The sequence below is a fragment of the Branchiostoma lanceolatum genome, chromosome 10 (assembly GCF_035083965.1).
Source record: "Branchiostoma lanceolatum isolate klBraLanc5 chromosome 10, klBraLanc5.hap2, whole genome shotgun sequence".
NCBI classification, from domain to species: Eukaryota; Metazoa; Chordata; class Leptocardii; order Amphioxiformes; family Branchiostomatidae; genus Branchiostoma; species Branchiostoma lanceolatum.
In genome coordinates this window covers 1,767,046-1,786,955 of record NC_089731.1, presented here as the reverse complement: position 1 = coordinate 1,786,955, position 19,910 = coordinate 1,767,046, and the positions used below count along the sequence as shown (strand labels likewise).

Sequence of the window (19,910 nt, the reverse complement as noted above, 5' to 3'; positions counted from 1 at the left end):
TTTAAATGTAACGATAAAGAAAACAACAACTAAGGTGAAGCAGGCATTCTCAATTGAGGTGAAGCATGATGCTTTTTCAAGTAGCTAGTGGTAGTGCAGTGTGGCTTCGCCACGGCTCGCGTTTTTGGCCGCGGGTCACCTCTACTCATCTCGATAAGTGTGTTGGGTTCTTTTACGTGCGGAGGTTTGAGGCGTATGCCTGACGCTCCCTCATACACGGTGCCGTCGGCTTTACATCACCATCCGAAATGACGAATGCAATCCCTTACAACATGTCCGAGCTGGAGTCGACCCTAGAATTGAACTCGGGCCCCAGGATCAACGGAATTTGATCCAGATGGCGAAGCAGCGGGGGTGCGTCACCGCTTGCGCCACGGGGACATGGAATAGACTACCAAATCATGTCATTCGGAATGGAGTTTAAACAGTAAACGTCAACACAATAAATTGGACTTACCCAAATTTTCAACTGATCAGCTACAGTCTTTGTCAAGGAATGAAGGAAGACTGTAGCTAATCAGTTGAAAATTTGGGCAAGTCCAATTTATTGTATTGGCGTTTACAGTTCAAACTCTTTCAAGTGACCAAATCATGTCGTTATCGGAAACTGGGGTAGTGGCCTGGCATTATTGAATTGTAAGTAAATCACAAGGCAGGTAAACGTTACAAAACGACAATTTGTAACGTTGGTTTGGCCTTCCTTATGATATACGGATATATTTCTCAGATGAGTAAATGAAGATTGTGATGATTGTTACGTTTTATGCTTGAATAAAAGACACATATGAAGAAACTTTGCCATTAGCAAGGTTGACACATCAAAACATATATATGTCCAAGAAAGTGAGTCACGGCCTCCACAAATGATATGATTCCCAACATGAAAACAAAAATAATGGGCGGTAAGGTTCTATAACTGACCCCGATGGCTAGAAAGAAATGTCAATGACCCTGCCAGGAAGCAATGCGACGAAAACAACGATACGTATATAGTCTAACCCAGCTAGCTGTGCCGTGTAGCCATATTCCTCTTTAAGTGTGAATAGAAGACGAACACATGGCTAAATATGGTCACATCTGAACATATTATATAAGCCTTTCAATACATCAACAGGTAGGAAACCACGCAGAAGCACTTCGCTAAAGGTATCTTTGTTTGCGTCTATATATAGGGAAGACATTTACCACAAAACCATGGAGACAGATGAAACGGGCAAGCATGGCACTTAATACTTAATCCGGCATTTTACTGCATGGCCAGGGAGAGAAGCCTTCTGTTTGCAGTATCGGCAGACATTGTATAATCGCACAGGACTGCGTGATAGCTTTGCAGATAGCCCAGATTGAGTCGGTAGATTCGTTGGACGTAATTTGTTGACCTGGAGACGAGAAATCATCGCCCATGTCTGTCCCTTTGGTCTTGCCGAGGCTGAGTCTATGCCAGGCTGGCTAGGATGTGGCAAATCAAATGAGACCAAGGAATTCCATTAAAGGTCATTTGACAAGTAACGAGAATGGTTGATTTGGCGTAGCTAACTGGACATTTTAGACTGTAGAATTGGTTACTATCGTTTGTCACAAGTTAGTAGTTGATCCACAACCCACTGCAATTAATAGCTATTCAGATCTGACTTTAGGCCATGGTGATTTGATGATATAGATGACATCCACGCGCGCATTCCTTTTCGTCCGTTTCCAATAAAAGTCTCCGGTCATACTGTATATCATAAAGAGTAGCTGCAAAATGAGAAAATACATGCTGTAAATTGCAAAAAAGCATTTTTTTTTCGGAAAAAGGATACTATTTTTGTAGAATGCAAAAGTGAAAGACGAAATTTTGAAAGAACAAGAATCTATGTTTAAGTACATATTCCATACTCTGTGTGTTTAGCTTTGTTCATCCTTCCTGACCATGTCGATACCATACTAAAGGCGACTTTTCTTCATAATTTTTTTTTCCTCACGCTCGCATCAGTTTGGGGGTCCCAAGAGAATGTCATCCATATGAATAGATCAACAAGGCCTTAGTCTTGAAAAGAACTAAAAATGGGCATATGATTTCAACAGGCCCGGCAGCATAGCAGGTGCCTCGCCGCTTATCCAAACAAGAACGCATTAGCATGCTGCACAGGAACAAACAGTGACCGTTTACCTGCAGCCGACGATCAAAAGCTAATCGCCACAAAGTTTGATCTGAGATCCCTCAGAGTATTACCGCCGCTGCGGTCTCGGCTTTTTACGGCGGCCTTTAGAGTCATATTAAAGGTCTTCTGATCCTAGAAAAACACATTTAACCCTCGCCAAAAATAATTACTCAAGCAACTGGATAAGATTTTGAAACAGTCAGACGTTTCAGATAGCATCCGCTATCTTTCGTCAGTGACTAAAGAAGGATCTGGTAGAGCTAGGTTTATACCAAAACCGTCATTAACATATCTATTCAGATTTTTGGTATAAACCTAGCTCTACCAGATCCTTCTTTAGTCACTGACGAAAGACAGCGGATGCTATTTGAAACGTCTGACTGTTTCAAAATCTTATCCAGTTGCTTGAGTAATTATTTTTGGCGTACATTTAGCCTTATACTAACCACTTAACTCCAGCCCGTTTGCATCTGCGCTTTAGCAATGAATACTCTGATCTATTCTCTGTTATCAATGTACATTATTTGTTTTGTTTTATCTGTGACGCAAGGCCCTATTGTTGAGCAGTGTCAATCACTGCTTATAATAATAGATAAATAGATAAATAAAAACAGAAAATATAAATTGGCCCAAATATGGGGAATGTTCTATCAGAGGAAATGGCCAGTAATTGGAGTGTAGATTTGTGATGTGGTTGCAAGGGATAACTCTATGGCCTGGTAACTCTAATGGCACATTGTTTATCGGTATTTAACCAGTATTTCTACAGCAACCATAGAGTCTGGTAGAAACTATCCATTTCCTTTTAAGCCTTTTGATCTTAAAAACAAACATTTAGCCTTAGAATAACTGCTTTCCTTCGGTCTCTTTACAGCTGAGTGTTACCTGTGTTTACCCAGTTCTTCAGGAATAGTTTCATCAGGTGGGTAAATCAATGGTTAACAAAGTCTCTGTACACAGCCTGAGAAGTAGAACCAGGCAGTATTACCCTGATGAACATGAAAGAAGTCTGCTATAGCTAGGTACTAACTATTTGGTTGCTTGTAAAGAAATGTGTTGACCACCGACATCCAGTCCTGTTGGACTTCTTTCAATCATCCTCGACATCGCACGATGATCGAGTGAAGATTCGAAGTCTTCATGCTAGTTGGCTAATCTCGATGCAGGGGTCTTTTTTATGTGTAGTCTCCCTGTCGGTAGTGTAATCTCAATCTAAATGTAAATCTACGCATAAGTAAAAGATGGGCTTAAAAAAAACTATTGAACTGTAGACCCTAAGTAAAAGATAGAGTTAAAAAGGCTATTGAACTGGATTCAGCCTTAAGCCCTGAATGCAAAATGTAGCGTAGGCGTTCGCCACAACTGGTTTCTTTTATTGTAACAAGCCATGGGCCCTCTTAGATTGATTTTGTTCAAACGGGAAATTGCATGATTAAATATGAAGATTTGACATTTCATAACCTTCTTTTAATTGGCATAGTTTGTGTCTGATTGAAATCTTATAGATCTTACAATCATATAGGCTGCAGCTGACAAGCTTCAATAAATAGATGAAGCCTTGAAGCTCACAAACATATGAGGTCATTTCAAACAAGAAATCACATGATTGATACAGAAGTATTCTTAGGGTATCCTTAGATACCATTTCAACAGTTTAATGACATTACAATGCACAAAGCTACATCTGACTAGTTTCATTTTAACAAGCTGCAGGGCACAGGGAACAGGAAAAACAGGAAATTGAATGGTAAATCGAAGGTTATCCTTTGATAACCTTTCAAAGACAGATGGGGCATAAATTGTATCCAACTGAAATCTCATAGATGAATATACTAGGCTGCAGCTGACTGGCTTCAATTTGAGACGTTAAGGGCACACTAAGACATGACGTCCAATGATAAAAATTATAACCTTCAATGTTTGGCGTACGATTTAATTGAACTGCCATAGAGGACTTTAACTTGAACTTAATAGCTACTGACTGGACCTAGAAAATAATTGTGTGTGTTAAAAGTAGAAAGTTATTGCAGTATCTATGACCGCAAGGGGAAAGTACCAATATCGAAAACTATCATGGCATCTAAGGGAAGGCATTGAACAAGGCTAATCTTAGAGACGCTGAATGAAGACCATGGACCGTCAGATCAAGGAATACTAATCAACTGCTAAAGTCCAACGCATCTAAATCATTAGAAACCCATAGATGTGTGCATTGGGACCTCGCGAAGAACTTAAGATTGTAAAGATTACAGATAATTGTTGAGCAAGACACTCTAAGTGCATGGCTGTAAAGCCGTACATAGGTACTGTGGGATCCTGACTACAAGTGCATGGCTTATTGATAATTTCCAAGGGAGCCTCTCTGGCAATAAACTTGATTTCCCCCCGGGCGGAGCTAACGCCTTTAGTGGGGGAAAGAGTTATCAGATTCCGATAGCGCCGATCTGAAGACCGTCCGGTGACTACTTATCACATGCGGCAATGAGATGGGTACTGACGATCGCGCTTTGCTCTCCCTGCCCACTAAATAGGACTTGTGTCCCCCTTGATTTCACAACTGGGGCATCATACAAAATGTAAAAGTATGACTGCAAAGACAAGAAAACACACGAAGCGTAAAACAATTATTTTCATATCTATGAAATTCGTTGAGTACTCTATTAAATTTTAGGTCACAAAGAGCGTGCGACGAGAGCGCCGTCCTATTAGAATGAAGGAATAACTGCAGCATGGCTATACATATATATCTATGTTTTGCAGATCGTTTAAATGTCCCGGTGTGGTGAGAAAAGGATTTACTTCTGGTGGAAAAATAATTTTTTTTATAAATAGTAGAGGTTAAATTCCACATTACCGTTTGGGTGTTTGTTGCCTTTTGTTTCTAAAATTCTCAAAACCTTTGTAACAATCCAACTAAGATAAGTAACTGTTAAGAACAATTTCTAACATTTATTTGATGTTCTAGACATATTCTAACATGTTCTTACATGTTGGAAAATTTCTAACGTTGAACATGTTATTTGCATTGTATTAGTTTCTAAACTTCTGCAACATAGATTCATAATTTGTTCCAAAATTGTGTAATTTGGTTAGAAAGCTTGGAATTCAGACATCCCAGCATAGTTCATAATTTCAACAATGGAAATGCTTCTACTTACTCTTATTTCTCGAAAAAATGCACACTGTAACGCCAAGCTATAACTGCCCAATTTTCTAACATGACATGAGGAACTAGGCCTAGGTTGAAATGGTAGAAATTTTTTCAAAGATACAATGGGCATTTTCGAGTAGTAGAGCAGGGGATGGAAGCATAATTTTGCGAGGGTCCGTTTGTTTCGATCCACTATCGACCCATCTCATACAATCGACCGATCACATACTAGTAGTCCAACCCACTTCTGTCGAACTATAGAAATGCAACAACAACACCAAAAAAATTAAGATACAAATGGAAGCTTTGGGTGGACATAGGCCATCAGCTGAACTGCTTGTTTTGAAAGACCGCAAAGGTCGGTCCATTACGGTAACAAGATACTTTAGAAAAGACGAGGTTCTCTGAGAGCCAGGCTTAACTCAGGCACAGTTACGTTAGCAGCGCCGACGCACCTCTGTCGCAGATGGCTATAGGCCACTTAGATCAAGGGCAGCCATGCTAAGTAGTCTTCAGAGGCACCACGTCAATTTGAGTAAAAGCCCCACTCTCTGCTGTAAGCCCTAGCCTGTTTGTCGATATCAACGTGGACGTTTTTGTAGTGGTTTACATAAGAGGGTGTCCAATCCCACTTGCACCTGTGCCTTTCAGCCACAGCCATCAAGTCTAGTACTGGACATAAAATCGTTTCCATTGCCGTTTGTTCCAACTCGAAGAGACCGATTATATAACACCAATGGAATTCAATATCACGGGTCTGAGTAATGTTCTTTCTTCGTGTAGAATTTGTTTTTTATATTTGATGCTCTGAGGTACTGTCAATGAAATCCGTTGGTTTTATTTCACCGGCTACTCTCCGAGCAGAGGAGGGGTTCCAGCTGGTTTTTGACGTATTTTTAGGCGTTTTGTCGGGCTTTCTACCTTTTCATGTGTTTTTTCGCCAGAGGTTAATAGAGAAAAAAAACAACACGAAGAAGTAGAAAACCCGACAAAAACGCCTAAAAACAAGTCAAGAACCAGCCGTAACCCCTTCTCTGCTTGGAGAGTATTCACTGGCCACTTCTAGTTAGAACAAGCGGTAATGGAAACGATTTTATGTCCAGCAGTAGACTGGATGGCGGTGCCTATGAAACAAGCAGGTGTTAATGGAACTGGGTGTTCTCTTGTGTAAAGCACTACAAACGTACCCGACTATATCGACACACCGGCCAGAGCTTACATGCAGCAGAGGGTGTTTTTTTTTACTCAAATTGATATCGTGTCACTGAATACTTGTTCTTATGCTTACGTCCCAATTGGATAAAGGGCCCCGTCGGGCAGTTGACGGGCTATTTTTTTCGCTTTCGGGCGTGACCCCTACGAGGCCCCGTGGGACACACTGCGGCTGCCGGGCTATTTTGGCGCGGGCCGCGACCCCGAATCATTTTAGCCCGGACTTAAAATCAACGCGGGACCCTGTAACAAATAGACGTCGTGAGCTAATCGTGCAAACACCGACCCGTACCCGGCAGTCCACCGGGACAAATTGGTGAAGTAATCAGAAGTAAGTAACGATTTCTCCCCTCAACATCTGCTTGGTGGGCAAAGCGAAATAGCAGAGAGGCGTCAGCCTAGAAGTGTTAGACGAATTGTCCTACTTAGCACCCATTCTGTCCACGGATGTACAAATGATGAATAGTTGGAGAGAGTTGGAGAAAGTACCCTCCGAGTAGTGATTGTATGTTGAAATCATAACCTGCTTGTGATCGGTACTTGTTTTCTGACTGGAGTGGATCGTCTGTCAGAATACGCACGGACACTGATCAGAGGTAAGTAACGATTTCTTCCCTCAACCTCTTCATATAAAGTAAACAGAAATAGCAGAGAGGCGCGCGTCAGCCTAGAAATGTCACACTTCGCACGCATCCTGTCCACGGATGTACAAATTATGATTTAAAAGAAATCAGAGTCTGTCAATTACCGTTGAAGCACCTGCCCATCCTGTACCCTTCTGGCAATTATCAAATATAAAGTTGAAGAGGGGCCAATTATCAGTATATGTAGCACACGTGCGCTGATATCCACGTGTGTGTGTCGCTTCAGTTTATTATGTTAGAACTGTACCAGGTACTGTAGGAGCATCCTCACTAAATAGCTTCAAAGAACGGTTGCAGTCAGATGTGCAAAGACTAGGTGTAACGGACCGTTCAGTGTAATTTAACCAACTGCTGCCGCGCCGCGTGCCTGCGAAGCTGGTGTGTTACGCCTAATGGCGGTTATAGAGGCTATATAGATACAGATACAGAGCACTCGTCTTTACTGCTAAAAATTTGCTTTGTTGTTGTTGACTTACTGACCTTTACTGTCTAAAACGAGGATGTATAAAAGCAGACTGTTGTTGTCTATCGTGCACTTTGTTATTTGCAGGTAAAGCGAATAAGTCTAACTCTAACTACTTCAAGGCGTAACAAACCAGGTTTGTGCTTGGGTAAGACCCGACCGATAGGTTTGATCTACTCACACCAGGAGGACACTTATAGATAAGTTTCGTCGGTCCACGATGTGTTGTTTTCCTCAAACAACAGACCTTCGGCTCACAATCTTTAGGACGGTAACCCTTTCTAGCTGTATGCGCGTCGGGTGCGCGACAGCTGTCATAGATCAGAATCACGACCTCAAGGTCCCGAGGCAGGATTACTCACCGCTAGACCAGCAGGCTACATTTGATACCAGTACAATCTAGGTGTGCACAACAGGATTGTATCCTAAATATTTGTATACAACTCTGTGCGAAAACGAGACAATATCATACATTCATGACACAGCCTATTATCAACATACTGTTCTAGAGCATTAGCATGTACATTATTCGATAGATTATTTCTACTGTGTTATATATTAGTTCTTTATATCTATCAGCGACTCCCGCACCCACAAGGACGACTGAAGCCAAGTCGAGGTCTTCATCGACAAACGATGGACGAACATCATCATATTTGTTAGCTATTAGAAAAAGTTCAAATGTCATGTGCGTAAGTTGCCATACATTGCACCAGTTACAATTGTCGCGCAATAAAGCTCTTCTTCTTATCCCACATACCTATTTATTAATAAGTCTTCATCTCATAAAGGTGCTATTGAGGCACCTGTGCATCCTGAGCACTTGTGGTAATCATCATGTACGCATCTAAAAGAAGACCATTAGGGAATTCAATTACGACTAACAGATACTCAGTTAACATTACGGATATTTCCTAGAGATTGACGCATATATCCGGATGACGTATGTGTGCACATTCACATTCATTGACGAAAAAGGCCATTTAAAATCAACACCTCTGCACATCCTGAAACTGAAATTGGTTTTGATTACGGCACAACAAGCGCCCACGTGTTCGAATGTAACTTACGCGTGCTTGTCACGAGTACATCCTGGAAACGGATGCACCCATGCACTCACTCACTCACTCAGTCTGACTAATAGACGTGAAAAGGTTTATAACAACAACACCTCTGCACATCCTGAAGTTTACTGGGTCTGATTATAGCATTAAAGTGCTCACGTGTGAATGTAACGTGCATGTGCTTTTTTGCCACATCCTGAAAACGGATGCACTCCTGTACTCAGTCAGGCACATGCATAGACGGGAGAAGGCAATTTAACAACATTTCTGCACATCCTGAAGGTGACTGGGCCAAATCACGGCACATAAAGCCTTCCTTGTTATGAATACATCCACATCCTGTAAACACATGCGCCCATGCGCTCAATCAGGCACATTGATAGACGAGAAAAGGCCGTTCAAGAACAACATCTCTGCATATCCTGAAGTTGTTAGGCGAAGTGAACGTCTCAGACACTTGCGCGTGCTTGTTTTGAAACATTCTGAAAACGGATGCACCCATGCAGTCAGCCAGGCACATTGATAAACGAGAAGAGGCCATTCAACTGCAACATCCTTGCACATCCTGAAGTTGGTAGGCCCCATCAGGGCCTAATAGGCGCTCACGTGTGAACGTCACTTTCGCGTGCTTGCTATGAGTACATCAACATCCTGAACACGGATGCACCTATGCACTTGCATATACCTGTATACACATGCTTTAAAGATAAAGCTGCTTGAAAAAAAAACAGCACAGTTAAAAGCTTACGTGTGTGCGTAATTGAAATGCGAGTGGTACTTACACCTACATAGTCGAGACGTATAAAGATCGATTAACGCCTAAGTTGTAATTTATGGAGCTATCATTGAGCAGTATTTATAGTATATGATACAGACGACGGGATCCTCATATTTCCTAACGGATCTTCACATTCTCTTACTGAGAATTTATTTTTTCATTTATTTATTCATCTTAAAACATATGGGTAGTCTCTTCAGCAAAACAAAGGCTGAATTCCAAGAGAGCTCATAGGGGTACAGATAATAAATAAATATGATAACATAAAATAATGATTAAACATAAGAATACATACAGGAACAAAATCAATTTGTCAAATAATAACACTGAAATTATTAAACAAAAATAAATACTGAGGTCAAAATTGTGAATCTCACAATTGTTTGAAAAGTGTTCCTATGTTATCTTGAAAAGAAGAAACTAAGACACGTTGGCAACTTGTAAAACATCCTAAGTAACAATATTTAAGCTCGTCAGGGTGGGATTTGGAGAAAGTACCTTAATGATATCTAAAAAATACGACGCTTGTCTCATTAATTATCTGACAATAACTACAAACCACCTTGATTTATTTTTCTAGTTTTGCCAGCACAGATCCAGTTTGCATGTGCTGTGAGGGTTTGTCGTGGCGTGATCTAATACAGGATCAAAGCACCTTGCGTTGTGTGCGGCTTTTTCTCCGTTAGCAGAGCAGACTGGAGCCAGCCAGTCTGCACTTGAATCTGTATTAACGAGCCCCCTCCGGCGCAACACACCAACTTCGCAGATACGCGGCGACTCCTGGTTACACTACACAAGGTGACGTCTCACGGGTAATCCCTAAGTAGCACACTCTAAGCTTTCTTCGAAACTGCCTAATGAAGTAGGCTCCTTCTAGACTGTATTTGATTATTGCAACTTCCACTTTACTGAAAGGAAGAGTGGATATGTGAGATAAGAATCGGTGCGCATGGCATTTTCTGCCACTCCATGAAATCTGCCCAGAAGCTAAAGTATACGATTGCCAAGATTCGAAACCTCAGCTCAGCGTGCTTGGTTTGCAAAAGGTCATTGTACGCATATAAACCACAGGCATTTGTATTTTATCCTAGGTATCTTAAAGCTGTAAGGAAAAACATATTAGCCTGGGACCCAGCCTTGTTCAGCTTCTGTTTACTCCGACATGCATATTACCTGGATTCCAGCCTACGACCAGGGCCCACACAGCCAGCTCTTCGGCAACAGGTCCGACATGCCACATAGACAATTTGGCCGATTCCCCCTGAGGACTTTGAACTGTTATTTGAATTCAGGCGAGCAAAGTTACCGGGGTGGGCCACGTTTGCCAGGCGGGGATAGAAGCTCACAGTACCGAGAAAACGCAGTCCCGGGATAGGCTGCATGGTGATCAGGTTAACTTAATAGCGTGTAGCTACATGTTTATGTTATGTTGTAACTACACATATAAAACCCAAGCTTGGAGAAGAAACTACTAGTAGATGGAACTTATACTTCACTTCTACGCAAAGCACAGAACATGAGTTGGAAGCATCACCCAACTATCCAGACCATTTACGGTTCTCTCCCACGGGTGTCACACAGACTTAGACAGAGAATCCATATGGAGGACCTGAGTGCGGCCATGGCGGATAGACTGGAGTGGTCTGCACTGTGCAACGACTGCCGCGTCCCCCCCCCCCCCCCCGGGGGTCGACCGATGATGATGATGATGATGATGATGATGATGATGATGATGATGATGATGAAACGCATTCAACTGTCACAAAATGAGGTCCGCGTTGTTTTGCTGGTTTAGAGAAAGTCACGAAGAAGCGGGGAGGGCTGTATAAAATTATTGACTGGTTCTTTCTCATATTCGATCCGCCTCATCTTGATGCCTTCCGTTAAAGGGATTGGCAGAAACACAATACTGCATTCCGCCTGCCCGCCCTACTTGCGGTCTGCCATTCTCATCCTTTACTTTCACTTCTGACATCTCACGCCGTGCTGAGACTTAATGGACGGAAGATTACCTGAAGCCGGGACACCTGCGCCACCGTGGGAGAGACTGGGCTGATTGTTAATTAGCTGTGCCTGAATGGCCTTTTTATCTTGACTTAACTACAGTACTGAATTGCTCGAAGAAGCGGGGGGGGGGGGGTTGGTTGCGGGAATGATATGGTCACCCCTTACTCGTCGAAGAGATATATAATCGTTTTATTGTGGTGGTGTGAAGTGACGTCTCCGTTGACCGCTGTATTGTTCTAAATTACTACATGAAGGGGGTCTGGTATACTCGATGTGTTTGAGGAGATGAACACCTCGGTGCTGGGTCATATACATATATATCCGAATAGAGTTGATATACATATATATATAACGTTACATATATAAGCTCAAAGTGCTCAAAGTATATATATCTTTCTCTCTCTCAAACCAAGCTAAAATTATGAGTACACTGAACTGCAGATTAAAATGTCATAAAGACATTTAAAACAAGTAGTGGTCTAAAGAAACGACATAAATTTCAAGAATTGTCTTGCAACATTTTGTTAGCAGCTACGGTGACGAGAGATAGATTGTACTGGCGTAGATGGTTAAGATTCTGAAAATATTTGCAAATTTATCATGCATTTTAGTGGCATTGCTAAGTAACTATTGACGCACTATACGCTGGTTTTTCTAAAGGTTCTGGTAGATCTATGGGGATACTAAAATGTATTTCACCACTCACATGATATCCAGAACTCCATAAAAGTATGGGAAGAGATTTAGGAAAACTGCATAAAGGATATCCTCCCAATGTTTTATGCCAGCTACATCTAGGATCACCCTCCGGCCCCGGCTTGACCAAATCTCTCCAGTCGTTACAGCCTCTATAAAAAGGCACATGATACCCTATGGCTTGTTACTGTGGTTCGTGACTATGAATAGGCTGTGAAGAAACATCTTCACGATTCACTGCACGGCGTGACGTTAAGAAAAACACTAGAGAAAAGAATTGCATTCAGGCTTGTACATAGATGAATTTCGACGAAAAGAGAACTGTAATAACTGTTGGCCTTCTGTGTAGTGTGTTTTTGCTAGTGTCTATCTTTAAGAAAAATAATTACCTAAAGAAGGGCGCAATGTTCAACAATTACTGTTACAAGCCCTCCGGAAAATTCAAAACGTGTCGTCCACAAAAGCCATGATATGGTAAACGTGCACACTGTGCGAGACTTTGGCGACCAATTACGGCCAAAAATAGCATCAGTGTCGGTCTCAAAAGGTGGTTTAGCGATAGATGTATTTTGCGTTTGTCTTTTGTGCATTTTCTTTGCACAACGTAGCTCTAAGACACCGTTAGCAGATAAGTCGTAACCTCGAGTTTAGTAACTTCGTTTATAGCAAGAAGCTATTCTGTGTAAATGGCAAACACTGCATTCACATAAAAAACATCTCAGGTTCATTGACATTTGCAGGCCGAAAAAAACCATCACTGTTTTTTTTTAGGTAAACATGGTTTATGATGGGCATGTCTTCGTTTGTGTTAATTTTTTACTTGTAGCGCTGCTAAAAACAATCCGAATAGGTGTTATTTGTCCCTGGCGGTATTCATAAAAGTTTCGAGGTCGTCGACCTTTACAGCAAGGAAGCTATCATTGAAGCAAAACACGCCGTGCTGTAAGCTGTTTTACAAATAGATGTACTCTGTAGTGTCAATGAACTTGAAGGAAGTAAGGATGATGGCTGCTAATCGATTCTACTGGGCCGACCAACCTGCCTCAAGTTTCGGGCGACACATACGGGAGCCTCTAAGTCTAAGTCTCTAAGTAGGGTCAATGAACTAAGTAAATCTGAATTGCAGATTTCTTGACAAAAATGTAATGCCCAAAAGCTACCGATTTCGTTTATAAGAATGCTTTGAACGTTGGCCTTTGTGGTGGCGTATATGATTTACAACATTTTGTGATTATTAACAGTTTTGTTCATTACAAAACTTAATATGAAGCTTGGTTCAAGGCTATTAAGAGTTCTGTGAGATTTTAGCAAGACGCTCTCTCAAATAAGTCGCACGTCCATAGACATTTACACCGGTGTAACCTATGGCAATCATTAAAATTATCGTTGCAGGGAGACTCAAACGCTTCAAAACCACTTCTCGCGCCCCTAAACCTTTTCACCGATGTAACCTATGTGAATCATTAAAGTTATAGCTCCAGGGAGAATAAAATAAACGCTGCGAACAACAAACAAGACCATGGCATGTCCAGAACAAAAGATGCAAAAACCTGCTGCAGTACCAAGGTCACAAACTAGAGGGCCAACAAATAGCCGTAAACAAGCAAACACACAAAAACACAAATAAATGCACACACATTCACAAACACGCATTTCTCATGGAGGCTAGAAGTCTCACGTCCGGAAACAATTACGCTGGCATATTGTATGGGAATCATAAAATTCATAGTTCAGGCAGACTCAAAACAAGTCTTGCGTCCTTAGAACTTAAAGGTAACCTAAGCAATATTAGGGCGCTGAAAGTCATATATTCAAAATCACTTTTTTTCTGATATCTATCTATAGTAAGTTTAGATAACACTATCCCATTGTATATCGACCATCATGGAGCAACAATGTGATGTCGTTGTGCGGTGGGAACTCATTGAAAATCTGAGCACTTGGAGGCCAGCCATCATTTCAAATCTTCCGAATATGCACGATTCTGACCGATAAGTCCCGAACGCTTCCGAAGAAATGATCATGTGGTCATGGCTCAATGTGCTTGGGCATTGTGACGTCACGCGGCCGGAAGTTACCGAAGATTGTCGACAGAAAACGGTTACGGCTGGATTCTGGGCTGATTTTTGGGGGGACCCAATAAATAAAATACTCCTTTTGTGGCTTGCTTCTGTACTATTTTTAAACGCCCAAAGTATGAAATAATGATGCAGATGTGCTAATATGGGGAAGTAAATGTAAATTTCAACCTCACCAAACAGAATTGCTTTCCCCAGAATATTTCAAGTTTTACCCCCTGAAATCGCTTAGGGCATATACTAAAAGACTCAAGATTATGTCTTGGTTAAAAAAGAAAAAGGCTGACATTTATCTATTACAGGAGACTTATCTGACAAATGATATGAAACATACTATTGATAAGCAATGGACAGGTAAAACCATTCACTCATTTGGAACAAACCATAGTAGAGGTGTAAGCATTCTCTTTGATAATAACCTACCTATGGAAATCCTTGAGCAAAAAACAGACACTGAAGGAAGAAAAATTGTTGTTAACTTCAAACTGTATAATGAGAAGTACACTCTACTATGTATATATGCACCAAATGGGCAAAAGGAAAGAACTGTTTTCTTCCAAAATACTCAAGAATGGTTACACGACTGGAATTGCTACTCAATGTTGGTCGGAGGTGATTTTAACTCCATATTTGATAAAAATCTAGACAAAAGTGGTGGCTCTTCTCTAAACCATGGAAAAAATGAATCCTTGAGAGACCTTTGCTCCCATTTTGATCTTATAGACATTTTTCGCCATCTACACCCGATGGAGAAAAGTTTCACATGGAGACAAAAAACACCTCTTATAGCATGTAGACTTGACTACTGGTTTGTCTCAAGCACTCTGGTTGCAGATGTTTTTGAGGCTGACCATTATGCTAGCATATGTAGCGACCATAGTGCTGTGTTTATTAATTTGCACAGCAGAGAAGCACCAAGAGGAAATGGATTCTGGAAACTAAATGTTAACCTTTTAACGGATCCAGGATATAAGCAAGAAATAGAAAAGGTCATTGATGATACAAAAGAAGAACTGAAACATTATACACCTGACATGATATGGGAAATATGTAAAATGAAGATAAAAGAACTATCTATAAGCTGGTCCAAGCATAAAAATAAAGAGAGAAACAAACTAGAAAAGGAACTAGAAAATAGACTAAAAAGATTAGAACAAAAGTTAGATACTGACTTAAATCCCCAAACCCTGACTGAATATGAGAATGTTAAAACACAGTTAGAAAGTATTATTCAGGAAAAGGCAAAAGGACAGCAGATAAGAGCAAAGACAAAATACATTACAGAAGGAGAAAAGCCTACAAAGTACTTCCTAAATTTAGAAAACAAAAAACAAAGTCAAAACTGTATAACCTCATTAGAAAATGGGAAAATACACGACCAGGTAGAAATACTAAAGGAATGTAGAAGTTTTTATCAAACGCTATACTCCTCCAAAAATGTACCTGATGATAAAATTGAGAACTATCTCACTTCAGTCAATCTTCAGAAAACACTATCTGATGAAGAAAAAGAAAGGTGTGACAAACCAATTACATTGCAGGATTGTGAAGAAGCTGTATTAGGTATGAAACTAGGTAAAACCCCTGGATGTGATGGATTACCACCTGAATTTTATAAGCTCTTTTGGCCTTCAATAGGAAGTTTAGTGCACTCTGTTATCTGCTGGGCACTCAATGAAGGCAAGTTGCCTCAGTCTTTCAGAAAAGCCATGCTAAGACTAATATTTAAAAATGGAGACCCAGAAACACTTACCAATTGGAGACCGATAAGCCTATTAAATACTGATTATAAAATCCTAGCCTTTATCTTGGCTAATAGGATTAAACCCCATCTAGAAAACCTAATTAACAAGGATCAATGTGCCTACATTAAAGGGAGATTTATAGGACAAAACGTTAGATTAATACAAGATATAATTGATTTCTGTGACACTAAAAATCTACAAGGAATGGTGTTATTTTTAGATTTCGAAAAAGCTTTCGATTGTGTGGAACATAACTTTATGTTTAAGGTCTTAGAGAAGTTCAATTTTGGCCCCAACTTTATACAATGGGTCAAAATTATCTACACTGACTGCCTAGCTTCAGTTATTAACAACGGGTGGAAAACAGCTAGCTTTCAAATTCAGAGAGGTATAAGACAAGGATGCCCCTTAAGTGCCTTGCTTTTTTTATTTGTGGCAGAAATCTTATTTTATAGTATGCAAACCAATAGTAACATTAAGGGTATAAAAGTGAATGAAGAAGAGATAAAACTCTGCCAAGTAGCTGACGACACTACAGTATTCTTATCAACAGAGGAATCACTACATGAAGCACTTAGATGTCTTAGGTCATTCTCAAGTGTTGCTGGACCCATTCTAAATAAAGCCAAGACAAAAGGATTGTGGATAGGCACATGGAAGACAAAAAAGAAGGACATAGGGGGAATTACATGGCCGTTAACACCAATAAAATCACTGGGTGTGTACTTTGGTCATTGTAGTAAGAGTTTAATAAAATTAAACTGGGAAGACAAAGTGAAACAGATAAAGACAATACTTAACACCTGGCGACAAAGAAATCTTACACTTTTTGGAAAAATTACCATTGTAAAATCATTAGCAGCGGCTAAAGTAACATATATCATGAATGTAATGCCAGCACCCTTGTCTATATTGAAAGAATTAAACACTGCTTTTTTCAACTTTGTGTGGAGTGGAAAAGGAGATAAAATAAAAAGAAAAACATTGGTTGGAAATTACGACCAAGGTGGGCTTCGAATGCTGGATATATACAGTGTAAAGGATGCCCTACTTGCCTCATGGGCCAAACGAATATGTAATGGTAGTGGCTCTTGGAGACATATACCTTCTCACTTTCTCTCAGCAGTAATGGGAAGTGTGAATCTAGTTTTTGAAATGAATTGGATTGAAGAAAAGCACTTGAGTGAGTTACCTATCTTTTACAAACAGATCATTGCTGCTTGGCAAAATGCAAATGCTGTTTGTACAAAGCCACATACAACAGAGAACATTCAAAACCAGGTTATCTGGGGGAATAGACATGTATTATCACAAGGTAAACCCTTGTTTTACCCCCATTGGATTAAATCTGGTTTTATATATATAAAAGACATACTGCATAATGGTAAACTTCTAGCAGATAAGACCTGTTTTCAGAAGTTGAAAATAAAGCGAAACTGGGCTTGTGAGCTCCTGACTTTAAAACAAGCTATACCTAGACAGTGGAAATGTGGGACTTGTAATGTATCCAGTAAGAAAAGTGAAGCATTGCCCACTTTGTATGTGCTTTCTGCGAAAAAGGTGAAAACTGTAGACACTATTAAAACCTCTGATTTATATCAAAATGTTGTTCAACAAAAATTTATGTCACCATATGTGGAAAAGAAATGGGAAATGTTTTTTGAGTGTAAGTTCAACTGGAAAAACATATGGCAGAACCAGATAAATCCCACATTGGGAACACATATGTCACAAACTAATTATAAAATACTACACGAAATACTACCTTGTGGAAAACTTTTGTGTGTTTGGAAAAATATGTCGAGCAAATGTAATATATGTAACTGTGTTGAGGATTACAAGCATCTTTTCTTAACGTGTAAATGTCTCACAACATTCTGGAAAAACTTTTGTAATGTGATATATAAATGTTTTAAGTGTACTATAGAAGTAAGCCTGATAGAAATTGTACTGGGATATAAAACAAACCACCCCTATAACACATCTGAAATATATGTAACAATCAATTTACTTATATGCATTGCAAAGAAAGTCATATTTAGAAACTGGTGCAATAACAGAAACAGTGACAAGTACATACCAATAGACATATTCAGCATTTTTAAATCAGAAGTCAATTTACTTTTCAATCTGGTAAACAACAGAAACAATAGAACATGCAAGCATGTACTGTCCAATTTGTGAACTGTGAACTGTTAAATCTGTATTTTTTGTATGTATTGTATTTTGAGTATTTTGAATAAAGCTTTGAAATAATAAAAAAAAAACAAAAAAAAACTTTAAAAAAGTGCATAACCTATGGAAATCATAAAAGTTATAGCACGCTGCCACCAAAAACAAGCTTCACACCCGTAAACCTTTACACCGGTGGAACCTATGGCACTCATTAATGTTATAGCTTCTAGAGAGAATCAAACACTTCGAGCACAAACACGCCCCATGTCCGTAAGCCTGCAGTCGGCATTACACCGGTAGACCCCATGGCAATCATTAAAGTTATGGTTTCAGGGAGGCTCAGACGCCACGAAAACAAACAATTCTCACACCCGTAGACATCTGCACCGGTGTAACCACTGGAAATCATCAAAGTTATAGCTCAAGGTGGACTCACGTTCCAGCCATGCAGCTGAGCATTTGCCTACGTCACCGGGGTCTACAAATGTCGGCGGGGCTTTGATGTTTTACATTCCAATCCGCCTGCGCGTTTCATCAAATCACGCTTGGGTCGTTTCACCGCAGAGCTAATCTCTTTCCTGCGAACGGTAATAAACATATCCCTGGACGCCATGGTTACCGGAAAACATCTGTAGAAAATTTGTACTTTTCCAGGTATAGCTTCAGGCAAAATGGCGTTTTTCATTCCCAATTCATCTCCAGCTCATAACGCTCAGATCTCGCCTCGGGCTTTTATTAAGAGATACAATCTCCCGTTTGAGCCAAATCTAATATTGCAGCCTTTAATGTTATTCCTATCAAAAAAGAGATCGCTCGGGGCATTTTGTGACGTTCGGAGATATTTGTAGCCGTGTAGCTCCGACCTTCAGTTTGTCAACGCCTTGTTGTTTAAAGTTGCATATATATAGTATTGTTGTATCCGTTTGTTATGATTTCGGTATGGCGGCCTTGGAAGGACACCTGGGCTCCATACCTTCCACTTTTGTTGGAAAAATAAATAACAGATTCTTAGTTTTATTTCCTATAGAATATGTTTAATATATACCATCTAAGTAGGAACAAGGTAGGAAACACGAGTTAAAGAGATGATGGTTCAATGGGATATTGTACATCATTTTAAGCCATCAAATATACTTTGTGAGAGTGAGTGTATTCAGACGGAGGCCGTTCACTAACACCCTCGAACTTCGAAACTGCTTATCCTTATAATTATGTACATCGTGTTTTGTTTTATTGCAGTTTTATAAGGTTAGTCTGTAATACGGAATGTTCCTGTGCAGATTGTTTCCCATTATTCGTGATTTCTCTAAAGACCACTTTCTAAAGTTCACAATTACCCTTGAATTGTTCTTTGTGCTTTACTGAGATTTAGAGATCAAGGGGCATCGGTACAATATTCAATAAAGTTGGTCTAGTTCTTCATCCTCAAATTTTATAGGTTATCTTTTGTCTTTCCCAATTTCAATGCAAATGTTTTATCAGACGCAATGGATAATTTTTTTTTTAAATTTAAATTCTTTTTAGATGTGCTTTAATGTCGGCTACGTATGTGATTTATTAATAAGCTTCAAATTGGGTGAAATTGGTTGAAAAAGACATTTGTTACCAAATCGTCCCATGCGATCCGGTCCATTGGTACAGAAGTGCAATTCCCTTGAACGTTCTTCCTTTTGTCGTAAGTCGCTATCGTGGCGCCGGTCTTAAGAAGCCAGAAGTGTTATTTTTCGTCCCTTACCGCCCGCGTTATTACCCC

The 19,910-nt window shown here is 40.1% G+C and overlaps 1 protein-coding gene across 2 annotated transcripts in view; it reads right to left on the bottom strand.

Moving 5' to 3' along the window:
* LOC136443403 (von Willebrand factor A domain-containing protein 5B1-like) overlaps window positions 1–19,910 on the bottom strand; it is a 62,625-nt gene that overhangs the window by 17,637 nt on the left and 25,078 nt on the right. The window lies entirely within an intron of this gene.